Consider the following 20,520-nt stretch of genomic DNA (forward strand, 5'->3'; position numbering starts at 1 on the left):
ACGTTAAAAAGTTAAATATAAATAGAAAAGTGTAATATAGGGGATGATAATCGCTAATCTAACTAGCTTTATTCCACACTTTTTAGCTACTGCTAATTCTCAGACTATGACTTTCTCAACTAGTAGAAGAAAATGATAGAGGTTTATAAAACGGCAGCACACAAAGCCTCATTTCTGAACTTACACTTTGATCTGAGAGATGATATACTAAGGAATGTTACCCCTTAAATTTTTAGTGTACATATGAATTACAATGGATAAAAACGATATATTGTGTTTATTTCTTGATGAGATAATAATAAAATAGCAGGTTCACGCCAAATAAAGGAAGAAAATGTAATGGATAAAATAGTTGTCAAGTGGTTCTGGCCACATTGACAGTGAGAAATCCGAGATAGTCTGTGACAGCACAGCGCATGTGATGTAATGTGTGTTCGCTGTAAGGTGAATTAGAAATTAATAATAAATACGTTCTTGTGTAATACACTTAAGTGTATTTATTAATTATCATAGCAAACGATACATGGCGCAGTCGGTTATCTTTTAACAGTGAGACTGTCATCTAGCAAAAAATGCAGTTTGCTAAAGTCCCGAAGGAACTTTGCCTTACCGGTAATTTGTACCAAAAATGTTTTGGAGATATTCCTGGTGTAGTGGTTTATTTTGATGATCTTTTAACAGGGCAGAATCTGAAAAAGAACACGATCAAATCATGAATGTAGTGCTGGAGATAGCAAGAAAATTGAACTTTAAGTTCAATCCTGAAAAACTACAATACAAGGTACACGAAGTTAAATACCTGGGGCATGTGTACAGTAAAAAGGGAATTAGACCTAATAGGGACATGGTGAAAGCTGTACTTGAGTTAAAAAAAAAAAAAATAAATAAATAAATAAAAAAGAACTACAAAGAGTACTTGGCATGGTAAATTACGTACCGGTAAATAGGTTCATTCCAAATTACTCTACAATCACTGCACCGTTAAGGGAATTGTTAAAATCAAATATTGATTGGCAGTGGTTACCGAAACATAGGGAGGCTTTTGAAACGTTAAAACAAAAACTTTCTAGTGCTCCAGTGTTAGCTAATTTTGATGTAAATAAGAAAATTACATTACAATGTGATTCTTCAAGTGAAGGGCTGGGTTGCTGTCTCAAACAAGATGGGCATCCTGTAGCTTACAGTTCTCGTAGCCTTAAAGAAACTGAGAAATCATATGCACAGGTCGAAAAGGAGTTACTTAGTATTGTATATGCGGTGAAAAAATTTCATTTGTACATCTATGGTAGGGAAGTAGAGGTAGAAACAGATCACAAGCCTCTAGTTTCAATTATGAATAAATATGTAGCAGATGTGCCTTCTAGTAGATTACAAAGAATGAAGCTCAAATTACTGAATTATAATCTTAAACTTGTTTATGTACAAGGCAAAAATATGCACATTGCAGATCTGTTGTCAAGGTCATATCTTAATGAGGTTGAAGAAGACGACAGGTCACTTACTGAAGTAATTCATAATCTAACTTCTCACTTACAAGTAAGTGATGCACGTAAAGAGCAGTTCATTGAAGCAACTAAATTATACCCTATGTTAAGTAGAATTTTGGATCTGTATTACAAGGGTTGGCCAGATGATAAGAAGGAATTAGATGACAGTGTAAAATTCTTTCATAAATTGAGACAGGATATTACTGTAGAAAATGGCCTAGTGTTTTTGGGTAAAAAAGTAATTGTACCGGTTAGTTTAAGGAAACAAGTGTTAAACCAGTTGCAGAAATTAATTGAATGAAATACAGAAAAGGCGAGCCAACTTATGAAACTCAACGCAAATAGTGCCATTAAAGAGTGATTATCATTGAACTTGTAAAGACACTAAATGGGAGTATACCTCATATATTAATTACAAGAGATAGAAATAAATCAACTTGTTACAAGCCTATAATATAATTACTGTTACGGAGAAGGTACGTTACAGTTCTCGCCCCACCTTAAAGAATTTTTTTTTCTAAAATCACTACTAACTTTGAGAAAATATTACAAAATAAAATATAAGTTTTTCCTCCTGGCTAACCTTACAAAATGTCTAGAGAAATATAAAATAGGTAATATAGGGTAAACCATACAGTGATTGGCACGCAGACAGTAATTGGCACTTTTCCAGTTAATATTTAAATAATAAGAAAACAAATCAGTTTTTTGAATGTATTCACTAACGAATGGCAGTACTAGTCTTTGCTTCCATATTCTGTAAAGTTTCTTTGCTACTATTTTGGTATTAAGGTGAAGTTGTTTATGGAATAGGTGGATATATTTTTCTAAAATTAAATGTGGTCTTATTTCTTATGAATTCGTAAAGGATGTTTAAAGAATATTTACTATCCTTCCGACTTACTAAATGTTACTTACGTTTTGGTTTATTGGCATTGCAGATCAGAAAGTATCAAAATATATTTTTCTTTCAAGCACCCTTTTAACCCGTCTCTCCATTGTTAAAAAAATGGGGGTGCCAATCTCTGTATGAAGAAGTATGTGCCTAGATAGTAATTGGCATATCCCTGCCAATAACTATCAAATTAATATTTTGTATATGATTATGAGATAAGGCTTTTAAAAGCTTCCAATTAGGGAAAATACAAATGTACTGAATTCTCATGTCCCTACGTTAACTCTTTCTAGTTAATGGCACCCCTGCCAATTACTGTATATTGTGGCGCCAATCACTGTAATTCAAAAATAATCAAATTTAAAAAAAAAGTTGATCACTTGAGCTCTTAGTTTCGATCGCGTGAATCAGAAGTCATGACGTATTAGTATAGTGTTATATAATACTAGACCAAGCGCCAGAATCTCATTATGAAATAATTAAGTCTAAAGTTTTTAAAATGAATTACATATAAGTAAACTGGTGCTTAGTCTTTAAAATTATTTGTAGGCAAACGCTGCTAAGAATTGGTAGTGATTTTTACTTGCATGACTTTCCAAATAGAGTATGCCATAAAATTGAAATTCTAAGGAGTAGCTCTTTACCTATTGATGCAAAACATAGTCCATTTTTGTTGTTTTTCAATTGAATCATTGAGTTTAAAGACCTGTCATCCCCATCAAAACAAGTCTTTCTAGGGCATGGCATATTTTCAAATTAAATAAAAATTTCAATGCTCAACATTTCCTACAACCAATGGAAGGAGATGACTTGTTTTCAGCCTAAGTGGTGTTCCCACATCAGTTGAGCCGGAACGTGCAAGAATCTAAATTTTGTCAAAAAGTGAAAATGACTGCTCTTCGAACTCATCAATTCAATTTATGGCCACACGTTGTGGTAATGTTAACTTTTATATCTTTTACTAGAGTAGTTCCCCTCGGTTAGAGAACTAGCCCAATATTGCAATATGCGAAGAATTCGCACTCTTAAATATTATAAGCAAGGGCTTGAAGATGCTCTCCAATCAGTTTCAGAAGGTATGGGAATCAAAACAGCCTCAAAGATGTACGGTGTACGAAGATCTACATCGTAATTCCGTTAAATAATCCTAGTTGCAGAGGTGACTTCGGTTCTACTCTAATTTTGTAAAAAGAAGAACCCATATAACTGAAAATTATATAGTGAGTGGTCTAGCTGAAAAGAATGCCAAAATGTGTGCGAAGTTAATGCTAAAGATTCAATAACAGTATTGTTTACATTTAAGATCACTCCCTGTATGCTGCCAGTCGAGCTATGCTGTGAATTACGAATAGAATTTATTGCTTTGTATCCAAATGCAACTCAAATACTTCAAACAGCAAATGTTGCATCATTTCGACCTATGAAGAAGGGGTGGAGAAAAGTAGGCATAACCATCCCGTTAAAATATGAATAAGAGGAATTTTGCTCCTCTTCTTAAAGAAGTAGTGGATAATTATATTTCCCCATCTTCTATTAAGAATGGTTTTGCCTCCTTTGAATTGTTTCCCTTTAACCCAAATGGTATGGACTATAGTAAATGCATTGGGAACACATCTACGTCCTCACCAATTTTTGCTCAACATTCTTTAGTGGAAAGAAACGAAACTATTGTCTTGACAATTGAGTAGTTCTCAGACTTCGTAGAAAAAGATGTACCGCAATAACTGGAAAGCACTAAAGTGTGGAATCGAATCGAAGTGTGGGAAAGAATCGTAGTGTGGAAGTGTCAGCCTTCTATTGTTTGTTGATAAATTTAAAAACATCTACACAAAGCAGTAACCTAGATCCATTAGGGAAAGGAATTAATGCAAATGTTCTTCAAAATTCTTTAGCAGAGGACCTGTCAGTCAATTAAACAGAAGAAACATAAGGCACCGCCATATACGAACAAGAACCAAACGTAAATACTCGTGAGTAAAACTCCAACAATGTTAGACCACCATTATTTTCTAAAAGTGCAAATGTAGAGACATTTGAGAATGAAGTCAGTGCATCGTGTTCAGAAAGTGCCTGGATGAGTAAAGGCTCAAGCAGATAGTTAAAAAATGACAATTTAAATTATGTGCCATTTGCTGATAATCTGCATTGAACAGAGAGACATAAGCACAAGTGAAATGCATTATAGAGCGCTTACCGTTTGTTGTCACTTCAGAGACATACCAAGAAATGATGAGAGAGAAGGAAGCCCGGAAGAAGCAAACTGAAGAAGAAAAAGCTAAGCCGAAAAGAAAGAGAGAGGAATCTAAGGCAGAAAATGGAAGAAAATGCCAGGATTGCCAACAAAATAGGATATAAAGATTGTACTGCCAGAAATGAATCGAAAGAATGTACAGCCAGAGAGGAACCAGAAATAGGTGAGGGTAGTGCCAGAACCGGAAGCATTTCTCCTCAGAATTCAAAACAGGAACAAACTGTAAAGAGAAATAGTTCGGTGTCCAAACGGATGTCAGTAAGATCTCCAATAAATCATGTCGAAAATGTGTTAAACGCTTACAACATGATAACGCGTTCTTTGTGTACGAATAGTTTTCATTTATATTTCATTGCTAGAGATCACAAGATACATATTCCAGAAGACCTGCAAGATGATTATTTTGTGTGTCATATTTGCTATACGTTCTGGACGATGACAGTGAAGATATAGATATACCAGACATGGATGCCCGAAGGGGAGGGCAAGGTAGGGCCCGAGTAGCCCCTGGCTGACGAATATGTATTAAATTTCTTAAGATTTTCTAAATAAAAATAAAAAAAACATAATATAGCAACCAGGAATTTTAGCCCCCCTAGAAATCTTCTCTTGGGCGCCCATGACACCTGGTTATAATGATAGTGAGTTAATTCAGTCTCTGTAATGCAAATCGTGTGACCCTTGTTTCTCGTTTCCTTCGTTCATATTCAAAGATTTATTAAGGTGGAGGTTTAAAAAACATTGGTCATTTTGCTGAATTTAAATGATATTGTTTGTAGAACGCTATTAACAATTTTGTTATTTCTTCTAATTATTAGTCAAAAGGAACCTGATAGTATTATATTTAGGCACATAATGTAAAACTATGTTGTCCTTCATAAATAAAAGTCATTTGAGTTGTGGATTACTAACAGTGCCAATCACTATAGCAATAAGTGCCAATTACTGTATTTTCAGTGCCAATCACTATAGTTTTATACCTGTGCTCACTGTAAGCTCTATAAAAATTTTTTGCTTTTGAAATACGTAAAAAGTACACGTTCTCCGTAATCAATATGCATTAATGTATATTTAGAGAAAAAATCAAGAGAATATATTTAAAAAGAGGAAAGATGTAGTCATCTATATTTAAAAAAATCCTTAAAGTGCCAATCACTGTATGGTTTACCCTACTTAACAAAGCAAAACTACTTAGACTATACCCTGATTAGGGTATTTGGCCAACAGTTCCTTTGAGTGCTAACAGAGCAATCGAATAATTTCACGAACTATTTATGTGTTCACTCGAATTCATGGGACCTTCACCTAGAGACCTGCACGGACCGGGCCCAGCTTTTTCTTTGGGCCGGGCCGGGCTTGGGCGGGCCGACACTGTTATTTCTTTGGACCGGGCCGGGCTGGCCGACGCTGATTTCTCTTCAGGTCGGGCCGGGCTGGGGCCGATCAATTGCAATTCTTTAATAATTATAGACTTTCGTTAACCCATTTGAAGCCAGCGCCCTATTTTTAGGACACTTAATATTTTATTTTTTATAACAAAAAAGAATAAAGTTGGCGGGTTTTGCTAATAACAGAGGGCAATTTGAGTTCTGTGTTAGTGTACTGTAATTTTCTTGGTATTTTTTCCTTTCCCTTTGTAAATGATGGACGTTTAAATTTATGTGTGTAAGTTACTCCATTTGGGAATGGTGTTGGGAACGTTATTTTTTTTTAGTTCAAACAATGCATTTGGTTTATACGTATTAGGTAACAATAGGTTTGCCGCAAACAGAATACAGAATTTTTTTTTATAACTTTCAATGCTATAGATGTTGAAACATTGCTGTCCTATAAATAGGACGCTGGGCCAAAGGATTATACTACCAAGTAATAGAAACCAATATATAGAGAGACCTACTTCTTTGATTTTTCCGCCTTCTTACTCTTATCATTCATTGTTATACATTTAAAAACATCTATTTTTGTTGTTCTCAATTCAGCGCAGTTTACAATATTTAAGCTTTTAGTATAGCTACAGCTTCCATATAGTGAGGACTTACATCGAATGCCTACAAAAATGACTAGCACAAAGGCTCTGTCGATACAAGAGATTGCTGATATATTGAACGATCCCAGTTTCCCTGATGCTGCTGATAATGTAAATGTTGTTGTTCTTCCTCCTGATCCAGATGAACTTACTGATGAAGACGAGGGGGATGATGATGAAATTGGAGAAGCCGAAGTAACTGACGTACCCGGAGAATTATTACTAGAATTCAATACAGATACACAGACGACTGAGTGCGTTGAAAATCTTAGTAAAGAAGACTCAAAGGAAGTAGTTCCTAGCACAAGCTCGTCAGATATGTATGGAACACCTATGAATAAAGATATTAGTGGTAGGAAAAGAAAATTGCTGAATAATAGTGTTCCAGTTTGGAGAAAAATGGACGCATCATATACAAAGCTTCCCCAGATTGGTGTACAAGCTGAGAAGACCTTCAGTGAACTAAAGCAGAAACTTGTGAACAAATCACCTACAGAGATATTCGAGTGTATTTTTAACAGTGACATAGTGGAATATATAGTGAAAGAAACAGTTCGGTATGGGGTGGAGATAAAGAATGATCCTCATTTTTAGTTGTGTGACGATGAACTGAAGATAGTTATAGGGATTCTTTTATTCAGTGGCTACCATAAACTTCCACGTGAAAAACAACATTGGAGTGAGGAGGAAGATTTAGGTGTTAACATAGTGAGAAATGCTATGCCACGAAATCAGTATTTGAAAATAAAACGTTTATTGCATTTCAATGATAATAACTTGCAACCCAGCAAAAGGATGATAGAGGTTTGAAAGTTCGGCCTCTTATTACAAAAGTAAACGATTCGTTTTTACAGTGGAGTATTTTTGATAGTGATTTGAGTGTTGACGAGATGATAGTGCAATATTTTGGTCATAATCGTTTGAAACAATTTATCAAAGGAAAGCCGATACGATTTAGCTATACACTGTGGGCATTATGTGGTTCTGACGGTTATTGTTATAAATTTGATCTCTACTGTCGAAAGGATACGAAGGTAAATGAGAGTAATAATGACAACATGCAAAATGATAGAGAAAATATTCCTTTAGGTTCTAGACTGGTTCTCAATATGCTAGATGTCGTAGATGATCCAAAAAGTCATGCTATATACTTTGACAATTTCTTCACAAGTAGAGATCTGCTAATTCATCTTCGTGAATTGGGATTTAGAGCAACCGATACACTGCAAAGTAATCGTGTGTCTCAGTGTCCATTGACAGATTCCAAAGAGTTGAGTAAACATGCACGGGGTTCATATGATTACAGATTCGACAAGGATGGGGAAGTTCTCATTGTCAAATGGAATGACAACCGCTGTGTTGTAATTGGTACAAATTTTGACAGCATACATCCTGTTTCGCGAGTATAGAGATGGAGCCGACAACATCATGAACATATTAGAATTGAGCAGCCACGCGTTATAACATCCTACAATAAACACATGGGAGGTGTCGATCACCACGATTGGCTAGTTCAAAAATTTAGAATTGGTATAAGGGACAAGAAGTGGTATTGGGTGATATTTACACGGATTATTGACATGATGATCGTAAATTCATGGATTGTGTTTGGGAAAGCAACCGAATCCAATATAGATCTTTTGACATTTAGGCGTAACATTGCTGTCACATATCTCAAACTTGGTGGCCTAAGACGACTGGGACGACCACCACAGTCATCCTCTTCAAAGATATTCAATGATGTACGCTATGATGGAAGGGGTCACTTTATGATGAAAAGGAAGAAGCAAAGAAGATGTCAAGGTGATGGATGCATTTCGAAGCCATTATCGTACTGCGAAAAGTGTAATGTTACATTGTGTTCAAAGCTTTCCTGAAATACCATGAAGGAAAGGAAAAATAAAACTTGACAAAGTCAGAACATGCGAAACAAAGTAGAACAGGTAAATCAGAATTACAAAATAGCAAAATCTAATTTGATAGTTGGGCGTAAGAAATATTTGTATGTTCTGTTATGTGTATTATGTCGTGTTTTGTATAATTTTCATAAATATATATATTAATTTACTAAAATCTACTTATCTATCTATCTAAATCGAGAAATATTCGTGCTTCGTTAGACAGGCTCTGGTCACTTACTGCAGTCTAGTCTTCTACTAAGGCCTAGAAAAGCCTAGCGGTAAAGTTGAATTGCTTCACTAAAACAACAGAAAGTAAAATCTTTAAGTTTTTTCCCACGGTTGTGCCGGCTTGGCTAAAGAAGACGGTGATGATGAGAAACGAATAAACTGGTGAAATGAAGAAAGTGGGAAGAAACGGGAGAATGCCAAGAAAACCCACCCACACGGTGTTCGTCAACCAGAAAATCAACTTCGCTCGAGCTGTGATTGAATCAGGGACTTTACGCACCAGAGGTGATCGCTCAACCACTAAGCCACTGTAGCTCACTTAAACTATAGAATGTGATTAGTTAGGAAAACGTTAGCTCTTTAGTATATCAGAAAGGACCAGCGTCCTATTTATAGGACAGGGCGTTAGGCACACCTGATGCACAAGAAAAATCAAAATCTTATATTTTCGTGATATTTAATCAATAATAAACTAAGATAACTTGTCCAAGTGAAATAAATCAGGAAAAAAATAATTTGGTCCCAAACGGGTTAAATGATAATTGGAATAAAGCGAAACGTTGAAGTACGTCCGTGAAAAATGTTACAAAGAATGCAATAGCTATTTACAGTTTGTGTTGCTTAGAGGCTCCGCTTTCAGTATAGAGGATTGTAGGCATTTTGCGGTAAATTGAGCTCTCACCTTGACCTTCACTGAACTCAAAATATAACAAGAAGGGGTGCGAATGTTTTGCCTGTCGCTAAACAATATTGCCATCTTCACCTTATGCTAAAAATCAATTAAGTTAGATTTTTGTTACAAGGAATGGAGTTTTTGTTCTCTCGATAACAGGCAAAGTTCTAGGAGGCAATGGTACCATTCGGGAGGCAAGCGTGAGGTTGTGAACCAGAGTTTAGAAAATGTTTCTGATGGTTAGGTCGAATTTAGTACTAAATTTTGAGAAAGATTGGAGCTCGAGCTAATTTAAAAAAAACTATCGGGCCGGGGTCGGGCCAAAAACTTTTAAAATCTGTCGGGCCCGGGCCGGGCTTGGGCCAAGAACTTTAAAAAGACTTATCGGGCCGAGCCGGGCTCGGGCCCAAAATCTCCAAAAGTTTTTGGGGCCGGGCCTAGGTACGTTCGGGCTGGATTGGGCTCGGGCCAAAAAATTCGGCCCGTGCAGGTCTCTACCTTCACCTTCGTTCCTAGGCATTTGCCTAGAACTATTATTTTCTTCCATCTGATTGTTATTATTGCTATTATTATTATTATTATTATTATTATACCGATTTCAATTATTTCGGTACCGATTTCCTCTTCCTCGAAAACGCCATTTCGATTATTTCCTCTAAACGATTTTTGATTATAATTATTATAATTGCTATTACAGTTATTATTGAAATTCCGAGTATTCTCTGAATACATCTTTTCAGTTTGACAACTACTATCAACATTCTTATCTTGATTAAAATTTTGGTTCGAAGATTTCATATCCTTCGCCTGTCTAGCAAAAGATCTCTTCTTAGAAGGAAGTTCAAATTCGGTACGGGGACCTGTAACAGAAGATAAATTTCCAATCCAACTGCTCTTTTCTATTAGTTGTATTGTATTTCTCAGAGTATATCTTCCAGCTTATCACGTGAGAACTATTGATTATTATGGAAATGATAGTGGATAAAAAATACTCAAGTTTGGAATTTGTGAATTTGGATCTTAGAATAGTGTATAGTGTGTTAAACCTCAGTTATTCTTGAAAATTAAGAAATGTTCAAATATTTCACTTGAATTTCTGTTGGTTTAGTTATACGCACATTTCCTTCAGTAATTGCTGTGATAACAATATAACTCTGCTTGTAATTTAATTAATGCACAAATCCTGCGGAGGTAGTGTTGTTTGTTGCAAAATTAAACTAGTTTCTTCAATCTGATTTTTTAGTTTTTTAAACATGTCCAACTACCAACGAAAAATAACACGTTTAAAACAATTTGTTTAAAACGTTTAAAACAAACTGAATAAAACAACAGCCTTTGTTTAAAAATGTTTTAAACACTTGTTTTAAATATTTTGTTTTAAACGTATGAACCCTGCTCTGCTCCAACCGTTTCCTTTTGATTTCTGGTGAATTCCATATTCTCATATGTCCCATGAATTCAAGTGGTAGGGTTTGTCCATTGTGTGGATTTTGCAGAAGAATTTTTTCATTTAAGACATCTCTACATATATAAGGACCCTTGAAAATGTTGAAAAATTTCTTGATCTTTTGTTGAGGTAAGTTGCTCAACTTACGCTGTCTGGCGAAAACAAGGTCTCCTCTATGGGCTATGACTCTATGTTTTTGCTGGCTGTTTTGACGATTCTTGTTCCAGCTTAATTTGTACTTCTTCCTCATGCTGGCCACTAAAAATTTTCCTTCCTAGTCCCTCTGATATACTTCGTGATCAATAACCTGGTCTTGCATTCTGAAGTATCGACTGGGTGCAGCATTGTCATCTATGTTCAGCATCAGGGCAGTTGGCGATATTCCTTAATGAACTGAAATTGCATGCTTCATCAGCTTGACGCACGTTGGAAATGATAATACCACCTGTCATCATGGCTGCTACACAAGTTTTGTATGAACTTAACCAGGTCTCCGTGGTTCCTTTCTCCGTAGTTACTTTGGGGATTGTATCTAATGGTATAGTGGAATATGACATTCCAGTATATCATTCTATCTACGAATTTCTTGTTTTTGAATTCCATACCGTTATCACATAGTACTGCTTCAGGGAGATCTAAGTGTTTAAAGTAATCTTCCATACTATGTATAACTGCGATAGTATTTGCATTTCTACTGGATAATTACCAAATAACCTGAGAATCCTTCTGTTACAGTTAGGACGTACTTATAGTCATTATAACTTTTAGACAAAAGGCTTAAGAAATCTAAACAAATCCATTGTCACACTCTGTCAGGGTGCATGGGTTTCAACAATCGAGCCCTAGGATGATAGTCAGGTTTTATTCTCATGCACTGATCACATTTAGCTATGCGGTTCTTCACATCAATTCTCCAATCTTCCAGTAGAACGATTCTTGGATCTTGGCTAAATGTTCTATCAAATCTCCAACGTTCAAAGCTATCATGGTATGCCTTCACTGCACATGGCACCAAAACCTTCTGTATGCATATTCGACACGTGTCAGGAAAGTGATAATCCATTACACTTAGTATCCCGTGGTCGATTTAATAGTGTTTTTTATATATTTTTCTTCCGAGTCGTTGTTTCCTTCCAAGGCCTGAATAATAGCTAAGAGTCGTTCATCCTTTCTCTGTGCATCCTGTAGTTCAGGTGGTTTTTCTGGAATGACTTCGTTTCTGAACCTTCTGGTGTGCATGGATATGGTGTTGTTGTTTATTTTTGGTTGCTACTCAGGAGAGGGCACCTAACCCTACATTATGTTTCCCTTTGAAGTGAATAATTTCATAATCATATTGATGCAGCTTCGCGCTCCATCTAAGCAATCTCGAGTTTCATTTCTCAACCAAGAGAAGGCTGGGCTGTCACATAATATTTGAAATTTATGACCTGGCAGTAATTTGGACCACTTTCGACCTAGCAGAAATTTGGACCACTATTTCTAGCTTTTCACGTTTCGAAGAGCAGAAATTCTTCTCAGCCGGTGTTAGTATATGACTGGCATAATGTATCACCGTGGTATTCCCATTCTGGGCCAGTTGGAGGATGCTGCTACCGAAACAAGTGAAGCATCCGTTCTAAGAATAAGTTCATTATTCAAATCATTATGGGGTAACATCTTCGCCTACCATCTGCTTCAACTTCTCAGACTCCTCAAACTCTTCATTCCATTTCCATGTCTTGCCTTTCATCAGGAGAGTATACATGTGTGCGGCTACTTTAGCTAAATTCTCTAGAAACCGATCTTGAACATAAGAACCGTTGTAACATCTTTGTACTGGTGGGCCGAGAATATTCAAGTATTGGATTGATGGCTTCTGGATTATTTTTTATACTTTCCGGCTTTACCACGTACCCTAGGAAACGCCTAACCGTTCTACATATATGAAAAAGTAAAGTGTCACATTCAGATTAACAATTATAGAAAAAATACAGATACGCTAATACATACACACTAAACAAATACTGAGAAGACCAATTTTAAATAGTAAAAGATGACCGAAATAAAAAAAAAAAATCAGAATTGACTTGAGTTGATATAATTATACCAGGTTAAATTGCATTGTATCTTGCTACTCTGTAGAGTGAGATCTGAAAAAAAAACTAGATTTAGTTTTAGATTTATTAATCATTTTGTGGACCCTATTACATGTACAACTGTGCAAAATTGTATAGAAACTCGCCAGTATATAAAATAGATACAATATTTGGAACAATTGCGAAGCTCTTCTTTATCAACATGTGATAATATATATAGGGTACACCAATTCCACGATGTATGTAACAATAACGTATATACGGGTTTACTTACTATTAAACTTGTGAAAATAACTATAGGCTAAACGAATTTTACAATCTATATAACAATAATATATATATGGACTTTTTACTATTTTATTTACAAATTACTTTACATATTTGCATACTTCTATTTACCATTTGATATACATACAATTGGAATTTAATCATTTTTCGAGTTTTCAAAGTAAGCTACGTATTTATCTACTATATAAAATGTGTTGATTAATAGCAGTTTGCGCACTGAGTGGCAATGAATCTCTTTTCATGAGTATTTCTTATCTACCCGAGACCCTTTTTTGATTTAAAGCTGGTGCGTTTCGGTGATTTCATAATTATTCTTATGACACATTTTTATTGTTTGAATACGTTCTAAAGTTTTGGCGAGGCCCCCAGAAGGTAATTCCATGTATAATACGAGAATAGAATATGGTATAGCACGGAGACAGATTGATTGTAGATTCAGTATTGGGACTAGAACTCGTATTATGTACACAGTCTGAGCTAATTTTTTGCTTAGTTTGTCTGTGTTCTTGCTATGAAATTATATCATCTAGATACATACCTAAAAATTTAACGTATTAGTAAATGTACATACTTTTTGATTCATGGGTATCTGCAGTATTTGGTGTGATGTGTGCGATAAATAGTAGTAGACACATTTTGTTTCATCTGCATTTAATTTTAATTTATTTGCAGAAAAGCAATGCGTAAGTTGGGATGTTGTAAGGTCAATAGTTTCTTGCAAGTCATTTCTGTCTTTTTCAGCTACAATTACTGTTGTATCATCAGTAAAAAAGTGCAGATTACCCTTTTCTGTATTTAAAGAAACACCATTAAGATACAGAAGGAACAGTATAGGTCCTACAACTGACAGATGTGGAATACCCTTTCTCTTTATTTGTTCATTTGAATTTATTTTGCTCAGAGTTTTAGTTGTTTTGTCCATACAAAGAATTTGTACGATTTGTTTACGATTGTATAAATATGATTTGAACCTCTCCAAAGCAATACCCGTAATACCATATATTTCTAATTTACCAAAAGTATATCATGGTATATACTTTGAAAATCTTTTGGAAGATAACAATATATACCTATAGGGTTGACTTTTTGATCGAGATATTATAGCTACCTTGATGTGTCCATATGTGGCAGTAATTTTGCATTTGCCTTTTATGAAGGCGTGTTGCTTTTTCGGGATTAAGTCTTGTTCACTAATGAAACTTACCAGTCGCTTACACACTAATTTTTCAACAAGTTTTGAGAAAATAGAAGAAAGTGAAATGGGACTGTAAATTTCTATTTCTTTTCTACATCAAAGAGTTTGAAGACTGAGTTTTACTAGATCAGAGGTTATTATATTCCACGATTATTTGCTTTCATTATCTGCGTTATTTTGTTTCTGTGATAGATCTTTTTAGCTTTATAAAGCCTGGGAACACAAAGGGGGAGGCTCGGAGACGCACAAATTATTTTTGTTACAATATGTAACATTTCTAATTGCATAAAAAATCTGAAAAAAAAATATACTGTCAAGCTAGACCTTATTCATCATAAAAGGTACTTGTTTAGTTTTTAGTGATTTGTTTTCTCCATTTATAAATAAAGAAGGTGCTACATGCCTCTGAGGCCCTCCTTGGTAGTACTAAGAGGCTATTCACCGCATATGTTAACTGCTATATTCTCTGTATGGGCTATTTACTTTATTTTTCTTTAAAACAATTTTGATAATTAAACATTCAGGGGCACCCTGAGCTATTATCTTGGTGCAGTGTTGCCAACTGCACATAATAAAATTTTATTATATACATTTTCTGATCATTTCTTGGCACCTACATTTCTTATTTTCTATTAGTTTATTCCTTGAAACCTGCTAACACTATATATTATAATCACACACACACACACGTACACACACACACATATATATATATATATATATATATATACTCATGTATATATATATATATATATATATATATATACAGGGTAGTAGGTAACTCCATGACAAACTTTGGAAGGCGATTCCTTATACGAAGTGAAAGAAAAAAGTTCTAATAAACATGGGCTGAAAAATGCCTCCTTTCAAAGTTATGATCCATTGAAAATCCGAAAAATCATGTTTCAAAACTCCCTAACTTAGAAACTATAGGCCCTACTCCAAGTGGTTTAAGGAATTACACAGAAACTGGTATACGCTCTATCTAAATATCGATGTCTCAGAATTCACCGTACCAGCGGAAAGAACGCACAACTAGAACTTAAAGGAGTATTCCTCTACTTCAACTTCCTTTTTACAGTTCCTTTCACCGATTACGGAGGATGGTAAAACATGGATATTAAGATAGAGAACAAATTAGTTCCTGTGTAATTCCTTAAACCGCTTTGGATGGGTCCTATAGTTGCTAAGTTAGGGAGTTTGAAAAATGATTTTTCGAATTTTCAATGGATCATAACTATGAAAGAAGGTATTTTCGACCCATGTTTACTAGAACTTTCTTGTTTGATTTCGTATAAGAAATCGCCTTTCAAAGTTTGTAGATAGAGTTACCTGCCAGCCTATATATATATATATATATATATATATATATCCTGGGTGTTAGTGAACTAAACCGACAAACTTTAAGAAATAATTCCTCACATTAAAATAAGAAAAAAAGTTCATATTGGACCTATGGCGAAAAGTGCATATTTTCAAAGCAAGGGGTGTCCAAAATCGCGAAAGTAGCAAATTTCAAGAGGCACTGTTTTGAATTCGAGATACTGTGGATGGTGGCCCTTAACAGCGTAAAGGAAGCCAAGCATACACAAACCAAAAGTTCATATTTAATCAATTGTCAATAGGCGTAAAGTGTATTTTCTACAGGGTGAAACTCTTAGATATGTTTTCAATAGTTTTCAGATACACCCAGATTTCAAAAAGGGTTCAAAGTATGCAACAGGTATACCTTAACAACAATGGGCATCCAAAGCTTTGGAGGGAAGACGGAAGTGTTAGGAACCGGCAGCTTCATGTTTCTTTCTATTCGCAATAACGTGTGGTGATATGTATTTCGTCACGGTATATTTCCCGTTTTGTTCACTTATAGGCGTGGAAATAAACATCGCACCATGTGTTTTTCCGAGTACGAGAGACCGTGCTGCTGACGATCCTTAAAACTTCCGATATTGCGCTAAAGATTCCGTGTTCACTGCTATCAAGGCTTGTCGTTTGCCTAGTTTGGATCCGTCTTGAAATCAGGATAAATCGGAAAACTACTGGAAACATATCTGAGAACTGCACACTGTAAGGAATACACTTTAAACCTATTGGCAATTGATGAAATATGGACTTTTGGATTGTGTATGCCTAGCTTCCTTTACGCTCATAAGGACAACCCTCCACAGTCTCTCGAATTTGAAGTAGTGCCTCTGGAAATGTGTTTTTTACTCCAATCTCGACAGCTCTAGCTCTGAAACTATGCACTTTCCGTCATAGGTCCGTGTGAACTTTTTCTCTTACTTATATGTAAGGAATCACCTCTTAAAGTTTGTCGGTATAGTTTATTAACACCCTACATATATAGTTCGTTATTGTGTGATTGTGACTATGTGGGAATCTGCAACAGGATTGGAACAGTGGCAAATCGTGCCTTCGCCAAAGTTAAATTGAGAAATAATTTAAAGGACTTTTAAATGAATCTTACATAGTAGTGAGCTCGAATTGGGCAAGGTGGAAATAACCCTGTCAGATTTGGATATAAAGGACAGTGATTTGAACATTTTATTTCATTAAGCAAATGGAAAAAAATAAAAGCAATGGTACGTTTCTTGCAATGAATACCTTGTAATATTCGGGAAGTTGTTGTGGTGTTAGTTTGCAAAACTGACAGAGAAGTCGAACCTTGTTTACTGCGTTTTATATGTTCATTCTATAGGTGGAAAAAACAGATGTGCTACTAGAAAAATTGTAACTCATGTTGAGTTGGCAATACTGCTTCTCTGGTGACATCCTCTATTGTGTCTAATGAATTGACCTACACTTTTCGCGCAAACAAAACTTGAAAGAATTTTGCCATTCCAAGGATAATTGGGATGGAATTATAAAAGATTAATCCCGAATTCATTGTAATACTGAAGTATACCCCACTCATCCCCATTTTACCCACTTCCCTGCCCCACAACCATGATTTTAAAAGCCACCTTCCTACACATACTATACTGTACTAAATAGCTATTGATCTGTTTGACAGTTTTTTCTACACAAATAAAATAAATAGGTCATAGTTTCTGACATAAATAAAAAATGGTAAGTTAAACAATTACACACACATAGTTGGCAACACTGTACTTAGAATAATTAAATAATAGGGGATAAAAATACATGATGTCTTAGACATCCCAAGTTCATATCAGACAAGATAAATTATTTTCGGTAAGAAATAATGACCTTTATGCTGTGGGCCTTAGAGGGCCCTCCGTTGGTGTTCCATGTAACCCAAAAATACCTTGTTGTTCGTAGGATTAATTACATTTTTGTACAGGGATTTACACTTTTTATAGAAATCAAGAATTTTTGCATTTTTACTTCTTTGCTAAGAACGAATAGTTATTTTATTTTATACCAGAAACTCCAGTGCAATTTGCAATCTGTTGTTTCTTGTTTAGTTATCCAAAGAAACTATTATTAGTATCTATATTATTATTATTATTATTTGGTTTCCCATTATTATTTAGTTTTCCATTAGACAAAGGAAAGGAGGTTTCAAATAATAGTGTAAATTTATTAATAAAATATCTGTACATGTCACTAACATTAGGTTTTACAGATTCGTTATTTATGAAACTTTCGTTTTCAAACTAAGACAGAAAATTCGCTATGTTATATTTTTTACAGTGGCTTTTCCCTAACATTATTATAGTTTGTTTGCTATCATTGGAGAAACTTCTCATATACATCGGTTGCCCTACATAATTATTCAATGCCAATCTGAGATCTGGCATTGTTCCAATCTGAGTCTGAGATCTGTAACTATTTGAATGTACTGATTTCGTAATCTTTGGGCATGTTAATTTTCCCGTTTTGAAAAGATTATTATGATTTTTATTAGTTTATTATTATTATTATTTCCTCTTGCAGATTTTGAGAAAAAAGTGATAACTATGTTAACATCGATGAAATACCTTTTACAAGACTTGGTAAATGCTGTTGACAAAGTGGAAGAGTTTGTTCAGAGAATGGAAAAATGTTAAAGATTTGTTGCCTGAAATTAAAGGTGTTTGAGTGTGGACGGAAGTTCTCAAAGATAAGACAAGGTTTGGTAAAGAAGATTTATATGTCAATTTTTTTTCTAAGTAGTCAGATATCCTGAAGGTAGAAAACTTTTGCCGCAACAAAGTAAATTTATTTTGATAAATAGACTAATATCTAGTTTCTGACTTTATTCTGTTTTATTATGTGGTATTTAGCATTGTGGTTTTTTCTATGGTCTGTTTATAAAGGGAGGTGTTGTACCTTTGAACACCTGTACTTATCTCAACTTCAGAGCTATCTAAGTTCAGTCGTTAAAATTTATTTGAAAGAGGAAGGGAGAAAGGGCACTACAAATGCGAATGGCAGTTGTTTACTGACTGTTGTGCCGAGTAGTTTTCGTTTCAATTTTTTCATCCTCAAAACGAAGATTTTCTGTAGTTACCTTTTGAGATATTTGCTCTTCGGTTTTCGCAACTTGAGATATTTGTTTGCCCGAACTTGGGATAAAATCATTAATGAATACAGCAGTATTTTTAGTATTAACTTCCGTGTTACATTTAAGCTAATGAAGAACTTATTTCGTAATGGTGTCCCTCTTCTACCTATGAATATTAATGCATCGTTTACCTTTGATCGATAAATAATACTATTCAAAGGTAAAATCCTGACAGTTAACTTTTATGGGATTGAAGAGATTTTAGGGAGTGTTTGTAACAGAGCATTCAGTACTAGTAATATAATTAGTGGATTTAAATCAACTGGAATTTCCCCATTAAGCCATAGTTTTTTTTAGAGATAATATTTTTTTGTGTTCCTTCGTTACTGTTCGAACTCTTCCAGAAGAACCAGCTACAAGCACTCGACCTAATTTAACAACAATTCTGTCTGAACAGCCATCCGGACAGCCCCAACGAATGGAATGTAAATCTTCATCCCCTACAGTGAGATATAAAAATATAGTGTCGTGTCAGGTAAGTTTTTTACCAGATCTGCCAGCAAGTACAATTTCAGCTGTGCACAGCACTCATTTCACCTGCGCAAATACCACCTTCCCCAAAAGCAGTATCACGGCAGACAGGAACGAGAGGAAGAAACTTTGCAGAACAAGAATTATTACAAGCACCCCTGAAGAGCTCTCGGAAAAAGAAAATTAAAAATATACAAGAAAACAGAACGCAATTGTAGGACACAGAGACCGTTGTTAATACCTCCAATTCTAAAAGAATTATTGCAAAGTGATTCAGAAGATGATCTTCCGGACATTAGTTTACATGATAGCACTAGTGATGAAGACTTCGAAGGCTTGAGGGAAGTTAGCCCTATCCTTAATTCAGAAAAATGTTTAGATGGAATAGAGAAATTCCAAACGAGGAGTTCGCTATTAGTGGTTTTGTGTTAGTGCTGTTCTTAAAGAAGAAAGGAGACCCTGAACATTTTGTTTGTGAAATTGTAGAATCTCAAGTTACAGATTTTCAAATTAGGTTCCTAAAACGTGTTGAAGATACTAAAAAATTTGTGCACAGTAGTGAGGAAGAACTTGATGTTATGAAATCCGACATTATTTTGAAGCTATCTCCACCGTCGAAATTTGGATCAACTACAAGGCAGAATAAGCAACTCATTTTTGAGGTTATATTCAGTGGTAGCAACTGCAATATTAAGTAAATCCAAAGTGAATCACCGTTAGGTTTACGAGTTTGCATTCAATGTTCTCCTGAGTTAATTTTACGTTGGACTTCACAGTGTAGCCAAAAATACTGAAATCCACAATGTAGATTTAGCCTTTATTTAGCTGGTACTTTTCCATTTCAAGTATTGTGTTTAAAAAAGCAAGATCATATTGAAAATAGTATGTACTCAAGTTTATTGTTCACAAGTTTTTGTTAGAACTTCCCTTCCATTCTGAATTAAAATTACTAAAATTTCTATTCTGGGGAACGTTTTATAGCTAAACATTTTATTGATATTTATAACTCTTAATATTTTTGGCTTCCTTTTATATTATTCCCGCAGAAACGTTGTAATTATCACTTCGTT

General features: G+C 34.9%; 1 long non-coding RNA gene across 1 annotated transcript; it reads left to right on the forward strand.

The window, feature by feature from the left end:
• Window positions 1–449: 449 nt before the first annotated feature.
• LOC145674955 (uncharacterized) lies at window positions 450–18,894 on the forward strand. The gene is made up of 2 exons (XR_014129087.1): window positions 450–781; window positions 18,370–18,894. It is a non-coding gene; the product is annotated as an uncharacterized LOC145674955 (long non-coding RNA).
• The last annotated feature ends 1,626 nt before the right edge of the window (window positions 18,895–20,520 follow it).

The sequence above is a fragment of the Thermobia domestica genome, chromosome 18, assembly GCF_964235325.1.
Source record: "Thermobia domestica chromosome 18, izTheDome1.hap1.1, whole genome shotgun sequence".
NCBI lineage: Eukaryota > Metazoa > Arthropoda > Insecta > Zygentoma > Lepismatidae > Thermobia > Thermobia domestica.